Source organism: Mastacembelus armatus, chromosome 7 (genome assembly GCF_900324485.2).
Source record: "Mastacembelus armatus chromosome 7, fMasArm1.2, whole genome shotgun sequence".
NCBI lineage: Eukaryota > Metazoa > Chordata > Actinopteri > Synbranchiformes > Mastacembelidae > Mastacembelus > Mastacembelus armatus.
The window spans coordinates 21,954,738-21,960,661 of NC_046639.1; positions in this window are offsets into that span (position 1 = coordinate 21,954,738).

The window sequence follows — 5,924 nt, forward strand, 5'->3', positions numbered from 1 at the left end:
ATGGAAGAAAAGGACATGAGGAAAAATAGGAAGAAATAACAATATGAGGCAGAGGACAATACAGAAAAGATAAGATTGTTTAGAATAACATCTGTAAAGTAAACCAGAAGCAACTCAAATGTGTATATAGACAAATAAACAACTTTATGCTGTGAAAATATTTCATTATTTAAAACTTCTTACTGCCTCCAAGTGGCCAAAAATCCTTTAATGGCTGTTATAAGAAAGTAGTAGTTGTGGAATACAGCGACAGTTGCTGGATTGCCATAATATTTTTTTTGTAAACACGTGAGAATGAAACCTACTGACTTTTCCACTGTAGCCACCAGTTTGTCAAAACATCTGCAAAACTAACACATCCTAACAGCCTCAACTAAGATAATGACATTGGAAAACATATCTGCTACCATCAGCATGATTCCAGTATCACCCAAAGCATGCTAACAATATCATTTAGCTAGAAGCTGCACTGTGCTTATAGCCTTATTGAGCTGCAGAGCAAAAGAAACTTTTTCTATTATCTTACTACTAAAAACTGAATTTTCTCACAGATCTTCAGTGTACGAGTCATATAATTGTAATATTACCTCATCTGTGTCAGTCTCTTTTTGTTTTGATGGCAGTGAAGCAGAACTGAACTCAGACAAATGAAAAGAGAAGGGAATGAATAGACAGGAATGGCTTCAGTCATTATAGAGGCACATGTCAGTCAATGGCCAGAACTGGTGGACAAAATGAAGAAGATTAAAAGAATTGGGAAGAAGAAATCAGTCAGTTCCCTTGTGCAATATTTAGCCAATAACAGTCACATTTTCAGTGTCCCCTCCTGGCCTCTGTTAACAGGCCAGTTTGTCCATTTATGTGTTGGCATTTAGCTCATTGATTTCCTTCAGTCAGTTGCTGTGATTAGTCCAGAACAGGCACCTTGCCCTGCATACTTAATAGCACATTTTCCACTGCAGGGGGGCAGTGTTAGATAGGGCCTACTCATTAGAAACACTAACGCATTTTGCTCAATCTGGCAAGCTGTCTGAGTTTTCTGGTATTTGCTGACACTTGGATGATCGGACAGTTTATACAGTTTCAACCAGGCAAAGTATTTGCATTTCTGTTCATATGCATTTTGAAACAGATTTATGAACTGAACTGTTCGATGCCCTGCAGCAGAAGAGAAGACAGAGCTCCCAAATGTAGAAAGGGAATGCTTAAATAGAAAAACAAACAAACAAAAAAAAAAAAATACATTCCCTCATTTGAAATTGGAGGTGAACTGTACTTTTTAATGTTTAATAGTATTTACTACAAAAGATATTTTGTAATCAGTGGATAAAAATGTGTGATTGCACATCAGAAAATACATTTATTCAAAGCCAAATTGTACTTTCTACATCCATGTTCTATCAAAGTTTAAACAGGACAAAGGATAACAGGAAGTCAGCAGAATGTGAAGATTCAAAAGATGGATGCAGCGTAAACTTTGATGTTCATTTTGTAAATGCTGCATTTTTAAATAGTATATTAACAAAACTAGAACATTTGATTGTTAAGAGCTGCTTAACACTCATCATCACATCAATTTTGCAGACACTTCATTTGCAGCTACCACTTCTCTTTCTTTAAACACATCACTTTTGTCTTTGTGCAAGACATGTTTTGGACACTGTCAGGCCCAGAACAATAAGGTTTTCTGAATTGGCCCCACATGTATCCCACTCATAAGGACTAAAAACTTTTTATGGAACAAATGGCACATTTCCTAAATGCTATATGCTAGAATGTCTGCATTTTAATCAAGGTTTTTATGTTTATGTCCAGATCTCGTTGAATATTTTCAAAAACCTTTCCAATGCAAATTTAAACTTCTTGTAACTCAGTTTATTCACTGTGACCATGGCCTCCCCAAGTAACATTTAGTGGAGAGCTTTCCCTAAACCAGCCACATTGAAATACATCTGTAGATAGTAGCTTGGCTATAAAAGCTGTAAACAAACTTTGATACCGTGTCAAGTGCTGGTGTCTGACTACTGTCTCATGTTTTGTAAACTATTTTTCAAACGATATTCAGACTGTAATGTCTCAGAATGGCTTTTCTAAATACAAAGGGCCAAGGTTGTGTAGACAGAGCCAGGACACAAAGTTTTGTATGGCTTTTCTATGTGCTGCTCTACGCCTTTGAGTTTTTCATTTCCTACTGCAGATGTTCACAATGATGTGGATTCATTTATAATGGAAGTCCTTATTCAGCATAGGGGTCATTTGATTGAGCTGGCATTCGTAATCTGTGTGTGTGCCTGCATGGAAGTGAGAGTGAATGTCAGAGCAAACCTGAGAAAATGATTTGTTTTCTAAGAGAAAAAAGTAATACGTCCATAAAAAAACAAAAAAAGGTGTACATTAAAAGCTGCAACGCAGGGCAAGGTTACCCTGTCTTTACTTTACCCTTTATAGAATAGAAAATATAACGGAACTTAAACTTATTAAACTAAATTAACTGAATTTTGGCAGCTTCTTGTATATAGATGCTGTCTAGCTCCAGTTTGGTGTGCAGCAGTTTGTGTCTGACATTTGTATTTAGAGGTAACAATCTAGGGGAAACGGTGCAACACACACAAGCTGAACATGCAGTGCTTTGAGGTTGAAAGTTTGATGGTTGACTTGACTCTTTGATAATTGATCGTTGGCTCTGAATGAATGAGTTCCTTAAAAATGTGAATGACGGATAGTGTAAAAAGAAAATGTATAGATTTATAAATTATAAACCTGAATTATTTTGTGCCAATTTAATTAAAGTACATAAATATTAAAAATTTTGATAACCTGTGTTGATATTGCTTCAGTTCTTGCTGGTTGTAGATAGAAGTTGATGGGGCCAGGTGAACTGACTGTGAACTTCATACATACAAAAATCATGTATGCAGCCTATATAATCTTTCAAATAAAAGAAAATACAGCTGCACACATACTTTTGGATTTATAAATAGCACTGTACACAGTGGGTTTATTGAATGGAGATGAAAAGGTGAGAAACAGGATCCAATATGTATTGTTCATTTAAGTTGCATTTCCACATAGCATGTATGATTTTTTTTTCAGTCAACACACCTATTTATAGCATTGCATGGCAGTCTGAGATTCTGTGAGCTACACCACTGCCAACACTAATTCAACTCTGTCTCTCTGATATCTTTTTGCATCTTCAGAACATGAAGTATGAGGCTGCCAGGACAACTGGAAAGACAATTTTGACCAACTATCACCAGGCAAGTCTGTAAAAGCCTGAACTAAACACAGTGTTAGTGTTTCTTTACAGAGTATACACATCACAACTACAATGTGGTTAATGTTAGAAACAAATTTGTATTAGTTAGAAACATTTACTATGGTAAAGATCAGGTAAAATAATCTACAGCTTACAAAAACAAGTATCAAGATTTACTTTTAAGACACTGTGTTCATAACATCTTTAGATAACTAAATTGCAAAACATATAAGCACTAACCAAAATACACAACAGAATGTGCCAAGAAATGGATGAGCCTTCATATGGAAGCTCCTGTCATGTGGCCCCAAAAAGAGGGTTCAGACCATGCCATTATAAATCTTCAACAAGATCATGCTCCAACCCTTCCCATCCTGAACCTAGTTGCACATTATACTGTATGTTACTTTCTGCTCAGTATTAGTAGGTTAGCGAAGATAATCACATACATTACTTCAAAACACACAAGCCCTCAGTATGGGTGTGGGAGTGCCGGCTACAGTGTCATCAGGTGGGCACCCTCTCGATAATGGTGCCTTGTGTCGGGCTCACGACACTGAGGCTCAGTGTGTTCCAGTGTCCCATAACCACCCCCCTTTTTGCCTTCACTCACCCAAACCAGACCAGTAGTAGGACTATGCTAGTAGCAAACTAACCAGAATGCCACAGACCTGGCTCACGCAGCACATGAATAAGTAATAAAAAATATTGCCAGCTTGGACAGTCCACTCAGCAGCAGATCAAACTAATCTAGAAGCAGAAACCAGCCTTACAGGCCACAGGCTTGTTTTATGCACCAAACATTGCTAGCACTAAAACTGCTGTAAACACCAAACATTGGTAGAACTAAGACTGGTGCTGGATGGAGACACCGCAGAAACAAGACCAACCAGACCTTACCTATCCTTTCCTCCCCTCCTGAACATGGGTTTTCATCTACCCATTTATTTAAATTTTGAGGAGATGGTAGTACATCATAGGTTGCACCTAACATAAATTTTAATCTTACTTGCCTCCATGTCCCACACACCTCTCTAATTTAAATTATTTCTTTCTACACTTTCCCTATTCCAACTGGATGCTTGATGTTTCAAATATTTAACCAATTATAAATCTATTGTAGTCGGCAGATTCAAAAACAGAGGAAGCACAGAAATAAAGAAATGTCTGAGACAGAATCTGGTTAGAATCTATAGGAATATGACCTGAACTTTACTTTGTAGCCTGGAGCTGACTTTAGCTGAAGTACTTCTAACACTACCTGCTTATGTAAAATTTGAAGTTCAATAAATTACTCTCCATTTAATCTGTATATGGAATGAATGAAAGTGACTTGGAGAAATTTTGGACATTGCAAAATCTCTCAGGGAATTTAGAAAGAAAAAAAAAAAAAAAATCCCCCCCTGGGCAGCCCACTGAATTGTTGCACAAATTAATCCCCTCTCCCAATTTCATCAATCGCCCCCAGCTCCCCTTTTGGCATTATCCCTTTTCAATTATTTCTCTCTCCTTTTCTAATTTCTTGTCACCATTGGAAATATCAATGGTGATGAGAGTGGAGAGGAGTGAATGTGTTATTAATTGCTCCTCCTCCCCTCCACCCAAGATTCTCCAATCACATTTCAATTAATAACAGTCAGCCAGGCATCGCCTCAAGATGTGCTTTCAAGATGATTGGGCTGTCAGTCAGAGGTGCTAGGAATCATTTGCAATTTGTCACCAGTTTCTCCTTTCTTCCTCTTGTTTCACAATCGCTCATTCTTGCTTCTATCTTATTATCTTTCCCCCTTTCCCCTGCTTCTCCTCTCTTGCTCCTCTTATCTGCTTCTTTACCCAGGTAGTTTTTCTATCCTCAGAATCATGTCACATTTCATCCATTTATTCATTTCTCCCATGATGGCTTGGTCAGCATTGAAAGCACTGTCTATATGTGTGTATATGCGTGCACGCTAAGAGGTTTTCCCATGCAACTTTAAAAACTGTCGTCCTGCGCCACATTTCAAATGAGATGGGAGACAACACAGCCATTTTCTATTAAGGTCTGCATGATCTCATGAGGACCTGCAACCCAGGACTAGCTTGCTCTGAAATACACATATACACACAACACTCATACTAGAGTCATTTCTCTTTTAAACCCTCCCCCACCAGATCTCTTCTTTTGCCACCTGCTCTTTTTTCCCCCCTCTTTTGCTCGTTTGTGTCTGTTTTCCTTTTATCCTCAATATTCTTGGCCTATCTCTGTCATATTCACTTTCCAATAACTTCAAATAAATAAAAAAGAGTGCAGGGCACACTAACAGGATACGCAGGTGTCAAACTAATATAAAAACAGTAATCACAAATACTTTCCACAGGCTAACAAGCACCAGGTCTAATATCTAACACTGCTAGGAGGAAGCTGTTTATGGACTGACACCTCCCTGTGTAGGAAATGATGGGACATTTCAGATGGATTTGGGGGAAACAACTCATCCATCAAGATCCTAGTAAAATGAATGGCAGAACTGGGATTATAGTAACTATTATGCAATTACTGAATTTAAGACTGCAATCTGTCACACTATTAACGAAAAAAGTAACCAGGACCCAACACAGTCTCAGTCAGAATTAAGCAACAATATTTTCTGCATCTCATCACTTGAAGTACACAGATGCCTTTAGC